This window comes from Grammomys surdaster, unplaced genomic scaffold (assembly GCF_004785775.1).
Source record: "Grammomys surdaster isolate TR1022 unplaced genomic scaffold, NIH_TR_1.0 125630, whole genome shotgun sequence".
Classification (NCBI taxonomy): domain Eukaryota; kingdom Metazoa; phylum Chordata; class Mammalia; order Rodentia; family Muridae; genus Grammomys; species Grammomys surdaster.
Window position 1 is genome coordinate 1,139,047 of NW_021620469.1, and position 24,072 is coordinate 1,163,118.

Below are 24,072 nucleotides of genomic sequence, written 5' to 3' on the forward strand. Positions count from 1 at the left end.
CAACTGAGTCACAGTATCTTTTCTCATTTTGTCTTGGATTGGAGTGGTTTGAGCACATTCTCACCATGTGGATCAGACTGACTTCCAACTCATGATCCTTCTGCCTCAGCCTCCCTCATGCTGGGATCCCAACCACCCTCCACCACCCTCAGCTTACACAAAAGGCTCAAAATGCGAAACACAAAGCAGAGTCAATAGCTGTGTCTTTTCTTAGGAGATACAAATACTACTAACCTGCAGCTGAGGGCACACTGCCTCTTTGGCCCATACTCTAAGAAGGACATGTACTTGGGACAGTCTTCCTCCATGAACCTGGGCAATTGGAGGTGAGCAGAGAGTGATTGCCCCACACTGCAGCCTGGCCCACAGCAATAGGAGAGCAGGGGGAGATTCCTGAGAGCTCAGCTGAGGATATAGGCTGAATGAATGGCTTCCAGAAAGGTCACCTCTACAGAGCAAACCCCATCACATGGTCCCCTGGTGTCAAAGGAGCAATTGGTAACCCAAAGACTCCAAAATCAAGACAAGAGCCTGATCCACATCATAGTGTTCACTCTTATACATGGTGGATTATACACAGGAGGAGCAGGCCCGGTGCACTCTGGAAACAAGAGAACAGTAATGGTCTCACAAAGTCAGCAAAGGAAACATGCAGATAAGAAAGTTTTTCCCATGGTTTGTACAGTAGCACTGCTGGGCAGCTTAGCTTAATAAAGCCTCTCAGTGCACTATTACCAGCAGATACACACTGAGTGTGTCCAAAGGGAAGATCAGCTCAGCCAACAGCAGATGAAGAAAGCATCCAGAGGTCAGCAGATGCCCACTCAAGCTTTGCAAATGTGGAAACCAACCCAGAAATCAGAGAATACAGGTAAGTCTTTAGATCACAGTAATTGCATTTGAGAGGGATGATCAGCTCTAAGTGCTAAACAATGAGGAAAGGAGATTTATATTCAGAAACAAAAATCCTTACAATGAGGAGAATCCAGTCTCTGGTGAGCCAGGGTCATTACTATCCTGCAGCAGATTTTACCACCTGACCCCTTCTGTTCTACTGCCATCCAAGGAATGTTTTTATCAATTATTTTATACCTAAAATTTTTGATAGGTCTAAAAACACTTTTAGGAAGGAAGAAATATGACTTTGTATCAAAATAGTTCGCAAATGACACTGTTGGTGGCTGAGGGGTTCTAGTACCAGACTGCTTATATTAGATTCCTTTCATCACATTTTTAACTGGACAAATGAAATATGCATTTAATTATAACACACAACATGATTTTTTTCTTGCTTTACATTTACAGAAAGCATGACCAAATCAAGCTAATTAATATTTTAATTATCTTAGATACTTTGTATATTAACATCTAAAATCTCTCAGTGAGTTTTAGTTATAAAATACAGTTTTATTAAGTGGGAGGTGGTAGCAAACTCCTGCAATTCTAGGACTTTATAGGCAGAGAAGAGAGGACCAGAAGATCATCCTTGGCTGCATAGGGAGTTTACCACCAACCTGAGCTACATGAGAAGGAAGTGTTTCTCTCTCTCTCTCCCTCTCTCCCTCCTTCCCTCCCTCCCTCCCCCTCCCCCTCCCCCCCCCTCTCTCTCTCTCTCTCTCTCGCTGCCTGCCTTCAATCTCTCTGGCAAATAAATCCTATCTTTAATTATGTTCTATTTTAATTATGTTTTACTTAGGAAACAGTTCACCCCATAGGTAAAAACCTGTAAGGGAAAGTCACACAGTGAATATTTTGCTCTTTGAAACTCCTTGTACGCAGCCCTTCAGAAGATGAGCACACTCCAGTGGAAAGCCACAACCCCAAGAATATTCGGGCTGCACAAATTTTCTTCTGGAAAAAATCCCTCAAAATTTGGTCAGAAAGGAAGTGGAGTAGATCTGGGAAGAACTAGAGATCTAGAGGGTCAAGACAGATTAAACTATCAGTGATTGTATTTGTCAGGGTTCTCTAGAGGATCAGAACTGATAGAACTTATTAGGGTAGTGTACTGGCTGGTTTTGTGTGTGAACTTGACACAAGCTGAAGTTATTACAGAGAAAGGAGCCTCCCTTGAGGAAATGCCTCCATGAGATCCAGCTGTAAGGCATTTTCTCAATTAGTGATCAAGGGGAGGACCCAGCCCATTTGGGTGGGTTGGTCATCCTGGGTTCTAGAAGAAAGCAAGCTGAGCAAGCCAGAGGAAGCAATCCAGTAAGCAGCATACTTCTGTGGCCTCTGCATCAGCTCCTGCCTCCAAGTTCTTGTCATGTGTGAGTTTCTGTCCTGACTTCCTTTGGTGATGAACAGCAATGTGGAAGTGTAAGTGGACTAAAACCTTTCCTCCTAAACTTGCTTCTTTGTCATGATGTTTGTGAAGGAATAGAAATTCTGACTAAGACAGGTAGCTCACAGCCTGTGGTCTAGCTAATCCAACAATGGCTGTCTACAAACAGAAAGTTCAAGAATCCAATAGTTGTTTAGTTCATATAATCCAATAGTTGTTCACTGGCTAGAAATCTCAGCTGGTCGTCAGTGTATGCTAATTTCCTGAAGACTTAGGGTTTACTGTGTGTGAAGGGATTTATTTGCCAGAGAGTGAGGGCTGACAGAGCCAGAGAGTGAACAGAGGGGAGAAAGGGTAAAGAGGGGAGAGAGGGAAGAGTAGAGGGGGAAGAGTAAAAGGGGAAGAGTAGAGGAGGAGAATAGAGCAGGGGAGAGTAGAGAGGAGAAAAAGAATAGAGAGGGGAGATTAGAGGGGTAGAGAGAGTAAAGGGGGGATAGAGAGTAAAGGGGGAATGAGTAGAGGGGAGGGATAATAAAGGGAAGAGAGCATAGAGGGGAGGGAGAGTAGAGCATTAGGGGAGGGGGAGACAAAGAGGAAGGAGAGGGGAGAGAAAGAAACAAGAAGAGAGAAAACACTTCTTTTTTCCATGTCCCCTGTATAGGCTGCCACCAAAAGGAGTGGTCCAGATTAATGGTGGATCTTCCCAGTTCGACAGATATGGATTAAAGATGGGTCTTCACATTACAAGGAGTTTAGTTGAGAAAAAAGTTCTTTGAAGAAACACCCAACCTCTTTGGCTTAAGTTAAGCCCACATGTAGTCAAGTTGCTAACCAGGAATAACCATCACAGTGATTAACTCCAAATCACCAATTATGCATCAGCGCTGCATTAAGAAAAGAAATAAAAACATTTCCCTTGGAGTCATTTAACTAAGAATTAGTCACAGTTACATTCTCTACATCACACTACCATGTGTTCAGTTCTCTGTGTCTGTTGTATGAGTCTGGTTTGTGCCTGACAGAGGCTGACTTATGAATCTGTCCTGTTTGTATCTGTGCCAGTATGTCTGTGTGTCTGTCCTTCACAAAGGGCTTTCCTCTATATGTACTGAACAACACAGAAAGGATCACACAGGGAAGGAATGGGATACTCTACAGACATCCTTAACAGAAATGTGCAAGGGATTGAATCACTGACTCCAACTGAGTCAGACAACAACCATAAAAGTTCATCAACCAATATACCCAAATATGCTCACCATTTATGGTGGATATTCACTTGAGAAGATCCCTTTCAACCTGTGTGATTGTTGCTTTCAGTAAATGATACACATGCATGGGTCTGGTTCAAGGCAAGGAAGTAACAGCTTAGAGTCTGACAGCTGATTACATGGGAAACCCAAGGCAAGTAGGCTTGGTTGTTACATTATTCTCTGAATGGCAGGTTAAACCAGCAGTATGAGCACACACAGTAGGACAGCAGTCTTAAGTCTTAGTGACTTCAAAGTGTATCATTAAATTGATTGTAAAGACTAGTAAAGCTCCCAGTCTCTTAGAATGAATCAGATTTTTATCATAATACAATACAACAGATAGAACCAAAACATGCACTGAACTTGCAAAAAGTAAGGGGGGGGGAAGGTTTTAAAATCTTCTTACTTTAGAATATCTGTTGGTAGATGTTTATCTGCTTTATCTAAGAAGTAAGACCAGTAGAGTACATATTGTATCTCTTTCAAAAAGTCCCACGTGACTTATATACACTCACTACTTTGCATGGTAGTAAAACTGCAAAATTCATTTAGAATTCAGATTTTTTTGGTAGCATATAGGGGTCTTGGCCTATTACTAACTGGGATGTTCCTTAGACATTTAACTTCCAAATGGTTTCAGTCATTTTATTTGTTAGACACTATAATCTGATTCACTACAGGTAACACTACCTATTGAAGAATGTTGTTACTAATTCTTGACAACAGAATATAGAAAAAGTCACTTTTTCTTATTATCCAAATACAAATGTGACTACTTTTATCTGAGTCAGTTTTTTGAGACAATTTTTTGTACTCCAAAATTGTCTTGAATTTTTGATTTTCCTCTCTCCACCTCAGTGCAATGATTACAGGCATGTGTCACCATGCTGCTTCTATGGTGCTAGGGGTCTAACCCAGGACTACATGCATAGAAGACAATTCTGTCAACCGAGCTGTACTCCTAATGGTCACCAAAACTATTTGAGAATGACCACTAGCAAGTACACTTATCCAATTAAAGTTACAGTGATATTACTATTACATCACGAAGCATATTTCATGTCAAACAAATAAAATATAGTCTGGCAATACATTCACATTAACAACTTATTTATTCAAGAAAAATCCTTAGTGAATTTCTTTCATATCAATTGATAGCCATTGGAAAAGTATTAAAGTTAAAACAATTAACTATTTTATTATTTTATGTGGCAGTCAGAAGAGGGCACCAAATCACCTGCATTTGGAGATATAAATGGTTGCCTGATGGGTTGGTGCTTGAAATCAAACTCTTGTCCTCTGCAAGAGCATCTAGTGTCCTTAACCATTGAGCCATCTCTCCAGGACAACATGATAAGATCTAAACATTAGTACTTCTTATCTGTATTTGAAATAAGATGCTGAACTGAGATATCATTGTTCCCTTATCTGAAGGGTTACAGGACTCAGGAACTAGGTATTGGTGGCTTGGGAAGAACATCAGGAGATGGTGGCCTCCATATTTGGACATTTATTTGTAAATGTATTTGTACAGGTCTCCAGTACAGTCTGATCAGCTCAAGGCTTAAAAAGCCAGCTGGAGTCCTGGTGAGGTGTGCAGGGGAGGTTGGCAATATGCTTTCTGTGCAAACCTGAGGACCTCATCTTCAGAAACTCAAGGAACCAATCAAACAAACACAAAGGCATCATGTAGTGGCAGGAGAGAGAGAGAGAGAGAGAGAGACAGAGAGAGACAGAGACAGAGACAGAGACACAGAGAGACAGAGAGACAGAGAGACAGAGAGAGACAGCGAAAGACAGAGAGAAACAGAGACAAAGAGACAGTGACAGAGACACGAGAGAGAGAGAGGTAGAGGGAGAGAGAGAGAGAAACTACCTAGTCTACCTGACAAGTGCCAGACCAGTGAGACCAGTTTTTCCTTGAAAAATTCAAGGTGAGTGACCCCTTACGAGCAATACTGAGGTTGATATCTGGTTTTCACCTGCAGAACCAGCACACACATGTGTGCACACATGTACATCCATGTACAGTCTCACATGTAAACTTTCACACACATGTGTGACAGGAATTTTTCCTGCCCATTGTACTTGCAGTGGAGCTCGGTAATAGGGCAGTAGAGGATGTAGGTAGAGCTGAGAGTTGGGAGGAGGAAGGAAAGAGGAAGGGGAAGAGGAGGAGGAGAAAGGAGGAGAAGCAAGATGGAGGCAGATGTGCTTGTCACTAGGAGTCTCGGTTAGTTATTCATGTCAAAAGGTTAGATATTGGGTAAGAATTCTAATTGTGTGAGCATCCTGTGTATTGTGTATTTGCTGATATATAAATCCATTGGATAATCTTTACGCATTAAGAGTCTTCATTCTACCAGGTACTGCGGGCATGGCGGATATCGCCTGTGGTTGAACTGAGCTCTATGAGGGTGGCAGAGTTAGCACAAGAGCCTGCTTAGAGCCATAGACTCCACAGAGCTGACTGGCAGAGACAGCAGCCATGCTAATGTCTCTTGAAGCCAGGGCCAGCACTTCCAGGCTGGCACCTGTGACTCTATTAGTATAGGAACATAGAATGGGAACATGGCACTGGCCAGGTAGCTATCCTAGCTGAGCTGCCATTTTTTTCAAATACTTCCCACTACACACATGCACATATATAGACATACACATGAAAATAAAAATAACAAAAAGAAAGTGGGGACTTGAAAAACTCAAGTTCCAGTCGGGATTATTTGAAAGAAAGCTTTATTCTTCTCTCTGTTTCCATGGCTGTTGACAAGTTTTTGTCTGCCCTACCTCTCTGTATTTTATTCTTTTTTTTTTCTTTTTTTATTACTTTATTACAGTCCAGTCATTACTCCCCTTCGTTTATTACAGTCCAGTCATTACTCCCTCTTCCCTTTCCAGTCTGCCTTCCCACAGTTAATCATCCCATTCCTCCTCCCCCCTCTCTCCATGAGGATGGCCCCACCTGTCACACCCTCACCGTGGACCCTACAAGGCCTCCCTACTCCAGGGCCATCAAGTCTCTCCCAGGTTAGGCACATCTGTCTGAGGCCAGACCAGGGAGTTCTCTGCTGTATATGTGTTGGGGGGCTAGACCAGCTCAGTGGCTCTGTGTCAGGGATATTGAGAGTCCTGGTTAGTTGAGATTGCTGGTGCTCTTATGAGGTCACATTCCTCCTAAGCTTCTTCCAACCTTTCCTAATTCAACCACAACCACAGGGGTCCCTGCCTTCAGTTCAATGGTTGGGTGCAAGTATCTGAGTCTGTCTCAGTCAGCACTTTGATGGGCCTCCCAGAGTGCAGCTATGCTAGGCTCCTGTCTGTAAGCACACTATAGCATCAGTAATAGCACCAGGCCTTGGAGCCACTGCTTTAGGTGGATCCCAATTTGGATCCATCACTGGACCTACTTGCCATCAGTCTCTCCATTTTTGTTCCTGCAGTTCTTTAGACAGGAAAAATTTTGAATATGAGTTTTTGACTAAGGGATGGCAACCCCATGCCTCCACTCTTTCTACTGGAGGTGGACTCTACAAGTTCCCTCTCCCCACTGTTGGGCATTTCCTCTAAGGTCACTATGTTTGATTCCTGAGAGTTTCTCACCTCCTAGCTCTCTGGTACTTTCTAGAGGGTCCCCCACCTCCCACCCTCCGAGGTTTCATATTTTCATTCATTCTGCTGGCCCTCAGGGCTTCTCTTGTGTCCCCCACCATACCTGAACATGTTCTCCTTTACCCCTTCCCCTCCCCTCTCCTACCCAGGTCCTTCCCTCCCTCTGCCTTCTGTGATTGCTTTCTTCTCACTCCCAAGTGGGATTGAAGCATCCTCACTTGGGCTCTTCTGCTTGATAATTTTCTTTAGTTCTGTGAATTATATCCTGGGAATTCTGTAATTTTTTTGGCGAATACCCAATTATTAGTAACTACATACCATGCATGTCTTTTGGGTCTGAGTTACCTCAATAAGGAAGATATTTTCTAGTTCCCTCCATTTATCTGCAACACTCAGCATGTCCTTAATCTTAATATCTAAATAGTATTCAATTGTATAACTGAAACACATTTTTTGTATCTATTCTTCTGTTGTGGGACATCTGGGTTGATTCCAGGTTCTGGCTATCACAGATAAGGCTGCTATGAACATAGCAGAACATGTGCCCCTGTGGTATGGTGGGGCGTATTTTGGGTATATGCTCAAGAATGGTATAGCTGGGTCTTCATGTTGATCTCTGTCAGGGGCAGCCTTGCTTATACAGTGAAGGCTGAAAATTAGCAATAGACCTAAGTCAGCCTGCGAAGACAAAGTCTTGGTCTCTGTGGAAAAACACTGGATCAGATAGCTATAAGATATTGTAAACAGGCAGCTTTGGTGGAAATTTAGCAGCCTGTATAAGAACTAATAGTCATAGACCTTGTGGATAGGTACCCTTGGTGGGAAGTACCTGCTTAGATAAGAAACAAGTGAATCATAGACAGATTCATAGTGGCCTTTTCCCTGAACCTTCACCCAGCCGATACCCTGTTCTGAAAGATAGCTGGGCTCCCCCTGAAGATACCTATGCTCCCATGTCATCCCCTTCCCCACATCCTGCCATTTTATGTTTATAACCCCTGTGTGAAAAAGAAAAAATGGCGGTTTGATCAGACTATAGACAAGCAGCTCATTCTTTGCATTCACCTGTTTCCCCATTCTCTCTTCCAGGTGATCTCCCCGGAACCTGTCCACTGCCCTGCTGGACAGAGCAGATCTCTTTCCAGTTTTCTGAGGAACCTCCAGATTGATTTCCAAAGTGGTTGTACCAGTTGGCAATCCCAGCAGCAATGGAGGAGTGTTCCTATTTCTCCACATCCTTGCCAACGTGTGTTGTCATCTGAGGTTTTGATCTTAGCCATTCTGATTGGTGTAAGGTGGAATCTCAGGGTCATTTTGGTTTGCATTTCCCTGATCACTAAGGACTTTGAACATTTCTTTAAGTGCTTCTCAGCCATTTGAGATTCCTCTGGTGTTAATGTTCTGTTTAGCTCTACAACCCATAATTTGATTGGGCTGCTTTGTTTTAGGAGGTTAGCTACTTGAGTTCTTTATATATCTTGGATATTAGCCCTCTATTGGATGTGGGGTTAGTGACGATTTCTTTCCAAATCATTATTTTTCTTAATGAGCAAACTTCACCTGGAAATCCAGAATCTTGGTCTTTTGTCAAGCTGTTGTTGGTTCTAAATACCATTTCTATCAGATAGAGGATCGAGAATGTTACACCTCTCTCCACTTCCCACCATCTGCCTCCTTGTCAATTTTCAGCCTGCATATTAGACTACAATAGTCCCACTAATTGTCCTGTTCCTTGCTGTCTAGTGTGGAAAATAAATGCCACTTGCTGACACACTCTTTTCAATACAGAAATTGGCATGAAGCATCATCAGAGTTCAGCTGAGAGGCTGACCAAGCTCCCTTAGCACACAACACTGACAGGAGTCCTAGCTGGGACTGAGGCCTGGGCTTTCATCTCTTTCCTGGAAGACATGAAACCTGGATGGAACACAGCCCGTGAGCAGCAGCCAGCTAGCTGCTGACCACTCTGTGTGTCTGACCTCAACACTTTAAATCTCTTCAAGCTGTACCTAAGAGGATTTGGAACTGCACATCCCCACTTAGGAAAGAAGAAACTACATCTTGTTCCCAGCCAAGGCTATGCAAATAGTTATGGGTGGCATGGGATGGGCTGAATCAGGACTGTTCTGTGTAATATATTGATCAGCCCAACCAGCTTTCTCACTTCAGGCAGTTCCGATGTCCATAAACATTTAAGAACATCCTGGGACACCACTGTCTTTGCTAAGGACCAAAAACTTCCATGCAAGCAACAGTTAATAAGAAAAGACAAGAGATCTATGCAATGGAAACTCCCAAGAATCTGTAGGGTGACCCTGCTAAGCTTCTTGGCAGTGGAGGATACAGAGTCCAAGTGGATAAATAACCTCCACATAAAACCAGATACAGTGAAACTAATAGAAGGGAAGATGGGGAAGACCCTCAAATACCTAGGCACAGGGGAAAAGTTCCTGAACAGAACACCAATGGTTTATGCTCTAAGATGAAGAATTGACAAATGAGACTTCATAAAGTTGCAATGTTTCTGTAAAGCAAAGGACACTGTCAATAGAACAAAATGACAACCAACAGATTGGGAAAAGATCTTTACCAATCCCACATCCGATAGAGGACTAATATCCAATATATACAAAGAACTCAAGAAATTAGACTCCAAACAACCAAATAACCCTAATAAAAAAATGGAATATAGAGCTAAACAAAGAATTCTCAACTGAGGAAATGTGACTGGTCGAGAAGCACCTAAAGAAATGTTCAGCATCCTTGGTCATCAGGGAAATGTAAATCAAAACAACCCTGAGATTCCACCTTACACTAGTCAGAATGGCTAAGATCAAAAACTCAGGTGATAGTAGATGCTGGTGAGGTTATGGAGAAAGAGGAAAACCTCTCCATTGTTGGTGGGATTGCAAAATGGTGCAACCACTCTGGAAATCAGTCTGGAGGTTCCTTAGAAAATTGGATGTATCATTACCCGAGGACCCAGCTATACCACTCCTGGGCATATACCCAGAAGATGCTCTAACATATAACAAGGACATATGCTTCATTATTTTCATACCATCTTTATTTATAATAGCCAGAAGCTAGAAAGAACCCAGATGTCCTTCAACAGAGGAATGCATACAAAAAAGTGTGGTACATTTACACAATGTACCAGCTAATATTATTCAGCTATTAAAAACAATGGATTCAAGAAATTCTTAGGTAAATGGATGGAACCAGAAAATATCATCCTGAGTGAGGTAACCCAATCACAAAAGAACACACATGGTATTCACTCACTGTTTATCGGATTTTAGCCCAGAAGCTTGAAATAACCAAGATTCAACTCACAGACCACATAAAGCTCATGAAGAATGAAGACCAAGTGGGGGTGCTTTGGTCCTTCTTAGAAGGATTAACAAAATACTCATGGGAGCAAATATGGAGACAAAGTGTAGGACAGAAACTGAAGGAGGGGCCATCTGGAGACCATTCCACCTGGGCATCCATCCCATGTGCAGTCACCAAAGGAAGATACTGATGTGGATGTCAGGAAGTGTATGCTGACAGGAGCCTGATATAGCTGTCTCCTTAGAGGTCTGACAGAGTTTGACATATTCAGAGTCACATGCTCACAGCTAACCATTAAACTGATCATGGGGTTCCCAATAGAGGATATGGAGTGAAGACTGAAGGAGTTGAAAGGGTTTGTGACCCCATGAGAAGAGTAACAATACCAACCAACCAGAGCCCCCATGGTCTAAACCACCAGCCTGGGAGCACTTAGCGAGGGACTCATGGCTTCAACTGTATATGCAAGGGAGGATGGTCCTGTCAGGTATAGGTGGGAGAGGAGATCGTTGCTGCCACGAAGGCTGGACACCATGTGTGGGATAATTCGAGGATGGGGATGTGGGAATGGAGGGGGGTAAGTGGGGGCACATCCTAATAGAAGCAGGAGGAAGGGGTATGGGATAGGGGGTTCCTGGGTGGGAGGGGAGTGTGGTAAGGGGATAACTTCTGAAATGTAAATAAAATATCCAATAAAAAAGAATTTTAAAAAATTGAAAAGAACCTTCTAGAATCTAAGGGATCCAGCAAGGCTTCAGCAGGAACTACAGAAATGCCAGGTCACATGGCAAACAAAACATGCTGGAATCCTGTTCTAAGATTCCCTCACAGGCTGGTACAAGCCCCAGAGTTAATTCTCCCTCAAGATCAATAAGAGCTTGAGGGAGTTCTGTAATGGAAGATTCTGTTGAATACAGCAGGAGGCTTTGCATTCTGCTGTACATAGCACACAATGCCTTGAGCTATCCCAGGACACAGGAGATGTCTTCCAGAGCCTCCCTCTTTGAGGCAGGGCAGAGAGGAAGCACATGAATGTGTAAGAGGGAGCCTCTACCTCTACACACCCATTTCAGCTTGCAGTTATGTCTGGAGCCTGATGCCACATCTTAGTTTTGGGGGGCAGCCAAGCTATCTTACTCATACCACCCCATGTTCTCTGCACAGCTGATTGAGTAACCCAAGATAGACCTGGGAAGATGGATACTTTGTTTCCTCACTTGGTGATTCCTAAACACTGTGATTAACTGACAATCTTCTGCCTCACCACTTCTAGAACTCTAGTTCCCAGGAGGGCTTTTAGAAACCCCTGGTAAGAGGATCACCTTGTATACATTTTGCATCTTCTTGGGGTTGCCCACACACAGCTGGGAATTATGTCAAAAACTGGTGAAGTGTTTGCAGGCTTGCTGCTCCAGGAGTCTCATCTTTACTTCCTGCAGGGTGTCTGATCTGGTTTACTCATGTTTGCTCTGGCCCAGACACTTGCCCTGGTCATTAATCTGCATTTTCTTTCTCAGAACAGGTATTTATTGTCCAAGGAAGTGATGGAGAGAAAGAAGAGCAAGTAAAGGAGGAAGCCGGCTATATGATAGGAGACCAGGGACTTCAACCTGAGAACAAAGAAGTGGAATGACCATTTCCTCAGACTGTGTATGCAATTTAGTATCATCCCATTAGATAAATTGTTACTTTCATAGAAACCCCATCAAATACTTAGTACTGTTTCAATTTGTTGATCTTATCTTTAGCTCTTATGGTTTAGAATTAGATTATTCTGGTTTCAAAATAAAGGTACTTTCTGACCAGCCATTCAAAGGAAAGTTTTTCGTTATTTGTGAGGGGAGGGATATAGGTTTGAGGTAAGTAAATTTCTCTAGAAGTCTAAGGTGATCCTAAACTACAGACTATAAAGTCATTGTCTAAGAGTGAGCACTTTTTACTTTTTTGTTAAAGTATCTTGGAAAATGCCACTATTTACAAATGTTGAATTGAAACTGAGACCAAGAGCACACTACCTCTAACTATTAAAACACATTCCAAGTACCAGCATGGGCTCCCCTGACTTGGAGGAGAAAATCTATAGAAGACGATGCTACATACAGGAGTCTCATTCCTCTTGGAGATGAACAGAAGGTTGAGTTCATAGGTGGGAGACTACAGAGGGATAAATGCTTCCCACACACTGTTCTACCGTGTCCTTGTGTCATCTTGGGTTCAAGAGCACAGTGACCTATTTTTTAGTATCACTAGCTGAGTTGCTCTCTGCTGAGCTCATCCCCATCTCTGAGCCCCTCAAGAGTGAGGTGTGTATACACAGTTGGGAAACCCTTCCTGCACCTGAGCATTCCTTCGGTCTCTAGGGTTGCAACATGAACTACACAGTGCTCAGTATAATTAGATTTTCAGGTGAGCAATAGCAGCAAACATATCCCAAATATTGGATGGGACATTTACTGAAAACTGATGTCTATCTAAAGACTGGATTTAACTGCAAGTCCTGTTTTCATTTGCTAATGCTGATAGCTGTCCTCTGACACTGCATCACTAGCAGGGAAGAGGAGGATCTGGAGCTAGAGAAGTCTTGTGGTGGCTCTGCATCAGTGGGACCAAGCTCCAAGGTTTACTCTTGTGTAGTTAAAAATGGAGGGGAAGATCATATAGAACTAGAGTCCCGGCTCCACAACACTATGGCTCAGGTCCACCAGCATTGGGTTATATTTCTTGGCTTGGCTAAAGGTGAGGGAGGAGATAAGGTTCATTCCCCAGCAAGGCATCAACCTCCTAAACACTGACCCCATGATTTTCCTGCATTCTCTTTGTCTGCTACAGTTTCTCAGAATTCTGCTTTCTCTGCTGCTTTCCTTGTCTGCTTTAGCTTTTATACGCTGCAGAGTTCAGTTATGGTTTGAAGAGCACAAAACCAGGAGTGTGATTAGTTAGAAAACAATGGGGGTCAGTATTAGGTCCTGCCTTTACTTAAAAGCAGTGGCTGATGAAGCCTGTTGTTTTTGTTGTCTCATGAAAGGTGTGTTAGGAAAGCTCATTGCTTCAGTTTGAGGCCACAGTTTATGATGGAAAGGCATTTATGGCAAGACTGGGAAGGGTGAGTTGCACTGCATCAGTAGACAGGAAGTGCAACTCTAACATAAAACTTCATGGCCATCCTACAGCAAACAACTTCCTCCCTCAGTACTGTACCTCTTAGGGGTTTCTAACCTTCCAAAGGCAGTACCATGAGGTGGGAAACCAATGTTCCAATACATGAGCCACAAAAACTGTTTAAGGGCTTTGCTCAATTCACAGCTTAGCATTTTATATAGAATATCCTCAAAATTTCAATCATCTACAGCATTTTTCAGGCTGTGGAGAAAACTGGACTATCACAACAGAATGTGTTATAAAGTGCATGCAGCTCTGGCAGGTGCAGCTGCCATCCAGGAGGAGTTAATTTCCACTCTTCCTCTCGCTTTCCCTTCCTCTTTCCATCTTTCCATCCTCTTTCCCTTCTTCCCTGCTCCCTCCCTTCTCATTTTTTATTTGAGATACGCTTTCATGTAGTCCAGGTTAACCTTGAACTCCATATGTAGATTAACCTGTCTTGAATCTGGTTTCTCCTGCCTGTGCCTCCCAAGAGTCAGGGTAACATGTGTCCATTTTACTATTTCTTTCTTAGGAGATAATTTAGTAGTGTGATGCTAGAAGTAATTAAATATTCAAGCTATATTCTGTGCACTAAGGGAACTCCATGGTAACATTTAGGAGCTTTGCAGCATTTTTAAAATGAAAAGTTGGGCATACTGGTATGTAACTTTAATTTTTTTCAAGGCCTATTTTAATGATGGTTCTTAAACATTTTAATCTGCCTTGTAGCCCACCATCCACTAGAGGTAGTAGAAAAGAAAGGATTCAAGGGAAATAGACCTGTTTAGAAATAGTTCTTTGGAGCAGATCACACCTGGGTTGTCAGGAAATCAGCAGTTCAGCTCACAGGACAGCAGTAGAAGCCAACACTCACAAACAGTTCATGGCTATTCCAGCAGTCCAGTTACGTAGAGTTGGGATAGCAGCAGTGGTTTTATGACCTGACAGCAACAGTCAGGCCTCAGCTGAATTGGCACTAGTCTGCAGAAGGGACCAGGGCCAACGGGAACTCCAGTAATGGTTCTTGGCTGTACTTCTCTCAGGGAAGTGAAGAACCGTGAAAGCTAGAGACCAACAAGTACTGCACAACTAGCTCTATGGGCAAGCCAAGCTTGCCAAGCCAAGCCTCCAACTCACTTCACTCTGTTGGGTACTTTTTATACTCCCTCCAAACATCACATGTCCTCAATAGATCTTGCCTCACCATGTGCCTTGCCTCAGCATGTGAGTCTGACTTAGCAGGACTCCATGTAAATCTGTCTCAGCTGACATCACTCTGCCAATCAGCCTGAATCTGCTAAAGCATCAAGAAGCTGCAGCATACCACCAGAATTTTTTTGGTGTCTTTCTCTCTGTGAAGTCCTGACAAATGAAGCTCAACTACATAATGTACTGCAGATGGATACATGTCTGTCATTAGTGAGGAATCCTTCATCACATGTCCTTATAGTTCCTTGCTTTAGCAGAACATCCTTTCACCATTGTCTGCTTCAGAAAAATGTTCCTTCACAAATCTTCCTTAGCCTTTCACGTGTGACTTCTTCAGCAGACTCTTCCTTCATGAATTTGTCCCAGTAAGACACCATCCAGCCAAACAGACTTTGCAAAGAACACTTAAGTTTCCACTTCAGTGGTTACTACTGCAATCCTCAGTACCTGGGAGGCTGAGGTAAGACCATGGTACTTGTTCCAGGTCTATAAGCAAGTTCTTATATAAAATAAATCAAAACAAACCAAAATTTAAAAATGTTTATGCTTAAAAGTGTCACAAGGTTACATTCCTTCCTTCCTCAAAATGTTTCTAGAGCTACTAAAAGTTTTCATTTGAAAAATAATTGATAAACACATTCCTTGGTTGGAAGGATACCAGATGGGAGCAGGTGGTAACACCTGCTGCAGGATATCAATAACTCTGCCTTTTTATCTTCCTCTACCACTTCACCATAGACAGGACTCTTCTCATTGTAGGAGTTTTTGTTTGTTTGTTTTCTGAAGGTAAATATTTTTTAGACATTGTTTAGCACATAAACCTGCACATCCCTCTTAATTGCAATTATTTGGTCTAAAGATTTACCTGCTTTTGCTGCCTTCTGGGTGATGTTTCCATTTCTGCAAAGGTGGGTGAGCACCTGCTGACTTCTTAAACACTTTCTTCAGCTACTGTTATCTGAGCTGATCTTCTCTTTGAACACCCTCAGTAAGTGTCTGCTGCTAGATCACTAAGATTCCTTATTAAGCCAAGCTACCCAGTACTGCTACTGCACCTACCATGGGGGAAATCCTTCTTATCTGAATGTTTGCCTTATGAACTTCAAGAGACCATTGCTGTTCTCTCTTTCACAATGTCCACTGGGCCTGCTGCTTTTGGCCCTTTTCCAACATGCCAGAGAATGGCTGCTGCAGTGGTGATGAGGCTCTTATCTTGATTTTGGAGCCTCTGTGTCACCAACTGTTCCTTTGACAACAGAGACCCATGTGACGGAGATTGCTTTGTAGAGGTGACCTTTCTGGAAGCCATTCAACCTGTATCCTCAGCTGAGCTCTCAGGAGTCTAACCCTGTTCCCCTATTACTGTGATCCAGGCTGCAGGGTGGGACAATCACTCTCTCCTCACCTCCACTTACCCAGCTTCATGGAGGAAGACTGTCCCAAGTACATGCCCTTTAGGCTATAGGGTAAGAGGCAGTGTGCCCTCAGCTGGAGGTTAGTGACTATTCATATCTACTAAGAAAAGACACAGCTGTTGTCTTTGCTTTGTGTTTCACATTTTGAGACCTTTGTTTAAGCCAAGGGTAGTGGAGCATGCTTGGTGTCCCAACACTAGGGAAGCTGAGGCAGAAGGATCATGAGTTGGAAGTCAGTCTGAACTACATGGCAAGAGTATGCCTAAACCACAGCAATCTATGTCAAGATGAGAAAAGACCCATTTAGTTACACAGGTATAAATAACAGGTAGAAAAGCAAAACAGTCCAACATGGATCAGTAACCCGTTCTTTAATTTTAAAACATCCTTTTAGATTTCTTAGTGCTCCCCCTCCTGAGGTAGAATAGAGCTTATAGTCAGACTTGCACTTTGAAAGCTATCACTGCATCTCTCCATTACTCTGCCAAAGCTGAAAACCAAGAGGAGAGGCGAGCAGGCCAGGAGGAGGGTGTAAGTGCTGGGTTCCTAGTCTGAGGCTGGTGCTGGCAGTCATTTTTCATGGTACAGTAGTCAGAGGGCCACACCCTTCATATTACTTTTCTTTCAACATAGTAGAGCTCATGTGTGGTCTCATCCCCTTCAGATTCCACAGAACCCTGTAGTTAAAGCATTGTTTCCCTTGACTGAGGAAAATGAGAGCTTTGGTTTTTAAGAAGATAGCAGGTCACTTAGAAGTTCACATAACTCAAACATTCTTCTGAAAGGCAGGATCTTTGAGTAAGATGGAAGTTTTATATGGGTGGCTTAGAAGCAGGTCTAGAGCCACCATGCTAAGCACCAGTACATGCTAAGTATTGGAGGGCCTTTTTCCATTACGGGCTAGTTCTGCCTTGTGTTTAGTTCCAGAAAGTGCTGACACTCTCCTGTGTTGGTCGCTGCAGCCACAGTCATGGTCCAAGGACTTCTGAGGACAGGCTTTCCTCTAGCTGCAGGTGCAATATTGAGAGGAGGATGATGGCAAGGTAGGTGGTGAGGACACAAGGATCAACAGCCATGTCTAACCTAGACACGGAATCTGCTATGATGTGTGGAAAGATTCAGTGGCTAAGGCATGTATGTGGTTTGTGGGGAGATGAGCTGAGAGACAAGGTGGGAGAAGATGAGAAGACAGGACAGTGGAGAAGAACAGAACAGTGCTCATTACCATGGAGAGGAAATCTAACTGTACAAAGCCATGAATGTTAGATAGTATTCAGTAATCCACAGTGGCACATCCTGTTCCAGGAAGTTGGTCACCAAGATAGTTAACATGGCAAGATAGTACCTGAAATCAATTCTTCATTGTGCTTAGAAAGGGAATATGTGTTTAGAGCACAGTGTGGAGTCACACAGCTGCTGGAGGTTATGTTTTTATTGAGACGCTTTACAGGAAACAATCATCACCGACTTGTGTATCTTTGAGATCCTCTTTAAGGACAGGTGGGGACAGTATGGGGTCATGATAGGAACCTGCTGTGTTGAACTCAAGGGGTACCAGAAGAACTCAGGCTTGGAGAGTCTGTCTCAGGCTGGTCAGATTTATCAGCTACTTAGGTTTTATGACTGTATTAATCCAGGGCACATATGAGGAGATTCAGGTGAAGATTATAAGGGGATTTCCTTTTCCATGTACATGAGATAAATGGCATGAGCTACTCCAGCACACAGTAGAGGTCCCCAGGAATCTCCCTGTAAGTAAGGAAAATCAGAGTATGAACAAAGATTGCTTTCCCCTAAAAATCAGCTCAAAGAAAGCTAATCCTGGAATGAGGTACAAGGACCTGGCTGTCTATGAGTCTTAAGTTGGGGATTTATTGCCTGATTCCCCACTCACTGTCCTTGCTCCAATGCTAACATGTCTGCCTTTACTTACTTCCTTTTTCATCTGGAGCCTTGCAGGAAGATTTCCAGAAGGGTTTGGGCATAGGGAGATGAGACAGAGAGGGAGAATGTCAATTCCCAGTCTTGGAAGTAGTAGTCTAAAAACCAAGACATTAGTCACTCCCATAGACAGCTGTTCACCACACTACCTCTACTGATGCTTTCTCCTGATGTGGGGAGGAAACACAAGTATGTACTCACCACGTATACTGTTTTTAACATTGTGGACTGCCCACGCAGACCTGGAAGTTATAGTCATAACACCTATAGTTTTTCAGGCCTCTTTATTCATGATTCTATGTTCGACCTCTTTCAGGGTATCTGTGGTAGGTTCTGTCACTCCAGTTCACCCTCATCCAGCTACTCAGCACATTGTCCCAGGGTCAATGAAGTCAGAGGGACTAGGCAGAGGAATTACATCCACAGAGTCAACTCAGCTTGCTCTTTAAGCTGTTGGGAGAAGGAGAGAAGGGATGGCAAATCAGAAAAGGATGCTTAGACATGAGTCCCTTCCCAGTGGGCCCATAATGACATAGAGTTCAGGAGTGGCTTCTGAAAAAAAGGACTGGATAAGCGAAAATTCAAAAGTCAGATACAGGGGAAGAGTTTAGGAGGGGAGACTTAAGCAGAGCCAGATAAATAAGGGCACCTTCAGTAACATGATGTCATGGAGATTGGAAAAGATGTAGTAATTTTTGTGAATGATTTGTTTTTCAATTTTTATCTTCAGTTGTGTGAATTCTCTCTTGCTCACATCATGAATTCCAAGGGTGACAGTGATTTCTCTGTTGAAAAAGAAAAAGCAGTGAAAAGTCTTATGAGGAGGACTTCTTCCAAGGCAAAAGTCACCAGGGTCTTTCTTCTCTAACCCAGGACAGAGCCCCTATAGAAACTTGAGATGGACCACTGCCTTCCCAGAAGGACATGGCTCACCTTCCAGTGTATGCATTGAACCCATGACTTTGAATATGATAGACAGGCATTCTACAATTGAGTTACACCCCAGCCCATGTCTTAGCCCTGGTGACACCAGGACAAGACAATAGCTGTAGTTTTTCACCTGACTAGAGCCCTGCTTAAAGCTCTGACCTCTAGAAATTGAGACTACATGTGAATGGTCCAGTGAAGCTTTGTGTTCCCTTCTCAGTTTTCTTCTCAGTTTTAAGAGAGCCAGTCTGGAGATGAACAGGGCTCAGAGCCTTCCTCAGGCCTCTGCTGCTTTGTGACTCTGGCTCCTGCATTTCTTCACAGGAAGAGAAGTCTCTTATCTTCCTTAAAAGTATGCAGCAGTCATCACAAATTGGTTGATTATAAGAAACCCATCACAGCTGTCCTTAAAACTTCTGTCAACGATGATCGTCAGATGGACAATGTAAGGGTGGGTGTGCAGTTTAGCCTCAATACCGTCAATAATCTCTGGAACAAAGAATCCACAGTGCATGGTCACAACCTTGCAGGACACCCTCAACACAGTGTTAACAAGGGAAGAAGAGGTAAATCTGAGTGACTGCTCCAAGCCCACCCCAACTCACAAGGAGCTCAGGCCCCTCCACACATCTTTGATCTTTTCTCTCCTATTGATCTTTACTCCCCAGTGCTCCCTGTCCACCATCATCCTTCATTTGAACACAATGTTCATTCATGTTTCTGACTTTCCACTTGTCAGATATTTCTCTACACCTTCATCCTGTCTTTCTCAACACTAAGGGAAGGCCAAAGAATCAGAACAGAGAGTAATTTCATGAAATGATGTGAAGGCGAAGTAGTTTTTCATTCTTCCTTAACCTGCAGATTTCCCTTGGACTATGTTAGTTTAGTATCCTTCTTCATGTTAGGGTATTTGTCACCAAAGGTAACAGATTAAGGTCAGTTGTTGAAATCTCAGAAGTTAGGAAGATGAAGACAAAACTCACCAGCTCCAGCTCCTAAAGGCAAGAGAAATGTCATCAGGAATATTTAGGGCCTACATTTTGCCACTGGTGCAGCCTGGGTGAGCTTCTGATGTGTCCTGACCTGTTTCCTGCTTTTATAGTTCCAGTGTGGGAAAAAGGAAGGGCTGGAAGCCACAGAACTGGCTTGGACAAGCTCTACTTTCCTTATCAGAAATTCTTATGACTCTGCTCTCTTAGTAGTGTTGAATCTGTGGCCAGATTCTGAGATGCCTGGATCCCGTGATAAGGTGGTGACTACACCCTTCAAAGTGGCTCCCTGGAGGCAGGACAGCAACACAAAGGGAGGGGGTCCTTGATCAGGGATCATGGAACTGTTCTTGTAAGCGTCCAGGTATTATTGACAGCTTTGAGACCCATACTGCATATGTGTAACGTCTCACCTTCATTGCTGTAGCACAAACACAGGTAGTGTAAGAAAATATGGGTGAGAGGGAGTACATTTTATTTACAAATGTAGGTGGTAGGCTGATTTAGCCTGAAGGCCATTGTTTGTGTTAACCAGTGTGAGGGCATCTCATCTTTATTCAAATAAGATGAGAGAATGTGGCTGTGAGGGATGTAGGTGTGGGGAGAGTGTGTTGAATACACAGCATGTAGGGCATGACCAAGACAGAAATTAAGTCAATGGTTCTCAACCTTCCAAATGATGTGATCTTTTAATACTGTTCCTCAAGTTGTGGTGACCCAAGCTGTAAAATTTCTTACATTGATACTTTATGACTATAATTTTGCTATGGTTATGATTTTAATTTGAAATATCTACTATACAGGATACCTGAAATTTGATCTCTAAAAGATTCATGACTCACCGGTTATGAACAGCTGCTGTTAGTGAATGTCCTGATGTTAGACATTGTAATACACATTTAGGGAGAACTCAATGAACTTTCAGGATATCACCAAATAAAAAGTTTTGGTATCTGCAATACAAGACAAGGCTTTGGGTGACCAAGTATTTATAGCCACAGATCATAAGAATGTACAGTTGTTGGCTCATTATGTTTAAGTACTCAAGAATAGAGTCAAAGAAGATGATGGGTTTTGACACTATGTTTTTGGTGAAAATAAGAATGAAAACTTTGGTTGTTTTTACAGATAAAAACAATTTTTTGTGATGAAATTTCAAAGAAAAAGATATCATGGAGCTAGATTAATGTAGTAACTCAAACAAGTATGTCAGGCTGTGGAAGGGCATCTTGGTTCATGGGTTGGCATGGGCCTGGAACCCCAAGACGGCAGGTGTCCGGCCACGCCCCCAGAACCCAGGACCCTGACACTCCATTTAACCTGTACCGTCAGTCACATAAGACACAGGTAGTGGGTGTGACTAACAGGCCTCTGCCTTGAGAGATTTACATATTAATGAGTTATCTAAAGGCCGGGGAGCATAGCTAATTAAGTTATTCCTCCTTAGTCCCTCCTCTTTCCAACTTCCCATATAAGAGAGCTCCTCCTGGCATTACGGGGAGCGGGCACACTCATATCCAGATCCAACTATCCTGTCATGGACAATAAAACTTTCATCTCTCGGACTCCATGTGTCTTCTGGGCCTGCCGCTGCCAAGCTTCCAGCCTCTGGAACCCTAGACCTTCTTGCATATGTGGGACTCTCATGTGGGAAAGCCCCTGGGACTTTGCCATGCCCCCACAGGCCACTGTCATGCCAGCCACAGGCTGCTGCCACATGGGCCTGAGCTGCCCTGCATGTGTTTTTTTCCCACACAAATACTTGTTCAGACTCAAAGACTATGCATCCCAATTAACCACATAATTGGACTTGATGTTCTAGAATCATGGAGCTTTGCAGAAAAATTCTAGGTCTGGTAAAAAAGAGGTATGGACTATCATAGGAAGCCTCAGCTAGTTCCCAGGCTTGGACCAGACAACTCAGACTTCTGCATGATAGAGAATGTGTGCCCTTGAGGAAAATTCTGACATCAACTCTATCCTTCTGAATTTCCTTCCTTTGCTTCCTCAGAGCTACAAAGAAGCTGTCTAAGCACAGCAATAAGAATTAGAAAAAGTAAATTAATGTTTTTTTATTACTATGCTTTGAATTTGACCTGATAACACTTTGTAAAGACCCCAAACTCTTCTTTGCATCCACAGTTAGAGGACAGGCCTTGAGATGGTACACACACATGACCCCAAGTTAATATTCTTATTTTGGAACTCAGGAATGAAGAGGTGGGATAGACATAGTTATCAGTTGGCATCATACCCATAGTGGTTGCCTGATTCAGGGAGTGACATTATGATAGAAACTAGTGAAAATTTTCACAACTGCCTGTTTGTTTGTTTTTTTACTGAAAAGTAAAACAAGGCCTTTGTATACATGAATTTGTGAGGAGTCAGTGCAAATAGTGCATTATTGAACAATACAGAACAAGGTCATTCCAGCTATATCCACCATCAAGATATCTATTTGCATCCTGGAGAACTATTGTGGAAAATGTAAACTGGGTAGTGACTTCAACCAAAGTTGCTCTTAGTATAGTTTTACTGTTGCTGCAAATGACACATGCCTGGCAGCTAATAATCTGGGGAATGCATCAACATGCATCATTAGGGACAGTAACATCTATTGCAGAGATTCCATTCATATCACACTGATGGTATCATGCTTGTTGGACTTGGAGTGCAGGAGGTAGCACCTACTGTAGACAATTTGGGAAGAGACATTTTTGTCTCAATGTAGGAAAAAGATCTAAGAGCATTGACTTTAAAGAAGTAACATTGGTCAGTGTTCTTTCATATGTCAAATTATCTCTTCTTAATTAAACTTGTTGCATCCGGCTCATCCATATCTAAGGAAGAGGCAAATTTTTCCCTGTGTATTTGGATGGGAGATTGACTGAGATCAAAATGCTCACACAGGATGGCTCCCTCTGGTAGCACACGTGAGAGTGGACGTTTGGAATAATACAGTGCTACTTGATGGTAGAATGGAAGATGGAGATATACAAAATTTCAAATCTAAAATAAAAACATCCTCACAGTTCTAAAATAAGACCACTTAGTCTATAATCATAGTAACAAGTAGCAGCCAAACACATATTTTTGGCTTCCATTATCTCTTGGTAGATGCCTGTGCAATTGTAAAGAAACACCAGGGCTATCTTGACTTCATCTTGTAAACAGGCAATTTTTTTAAAGTTTAAAATGTTTGTTTTAGAAAAATTCATGTCTTGTATAAAAAGCATTATCATGCCTCCCTTTCTCCCATCAAACTCCTTTCTTGTTGTATTGTACATTCTTTGTAGGTAAGACCATATGGTGAGGGGGTTAAATAGAGATCTTGAACTCTAAGCCCATGGCATGAGGTTCTAGTTTGTGAGGACATGGCAAGGACTCTTACCTTTCCAAGGAAAACTAAACACCTATAATAACAGGAAAAAGTGTCTCAATCCTTAGAGACACTGAAATTACTGGAGAAGGAAGGGCGAGAGCAGACAGGGGATTATGAGGAGGCCACTAGGATGAACTTGGTATGTATCTTCCATTTCCATTAGCAATGCCACGTAGATGATGGTACACCCCAAAAGGAAAGGCTGAAGTAGGAATCACATGGATGTGCACTGCTCACATATGGATAGGCACAGAAGTGACTGCCAACTTGAGAGATCCTTTAGGAACATAATACGTTATCCAATGAAGTTCAGAGTTGTGATAAGGTCTCTTAACTATGGGATAATGATCCTGTGATGCTAACTGTCTGTCTATTTGATAGTCTGTCTATCAGTTCTCAGCTTCAGTCCAAGCTTATCAGACAGTTTCATCATCTTAGCCTCCAATCTATTAATGGTTTTTGCATATCTAGTAGCCTGTTGGGGAGCTATACTATCACAAACAGTCATTTTCCCATGACTCCATGAAGCTCATTTAGCATACCATTGTTGCTCTGTGAAGCTCTCCAGCTCCTGAACCAGTGT

General features: G+C 42.7%; 1 long non-coding RNA gene and 1 pseudogene across 1 annotated transcript; both read right to left on the reverse strand.

Annotated features, from left to right (window-relative positions):
- LOC114638808 overlaps positions 1–19,171 on the reverse strand; it is a 141,081-nt pseudogene extending 121,910 nt beyond the window's left edge.
- On the reverse strand, positions 17,662–18,322 carry LOC114638793. Its single transcript, XR_003713921.1, has 2 exons — positions 18,181–18,322; positions 17,662–17,996 (listed from the first exon to the last, which is right to left on the reverse strand). It is a non-coding gene; the product is annotated as an uncharacterized LOC114638793 (long non-coding RNA).
- Positions 19,172–24,072: the final 4,901 nt, after the last annotated feature.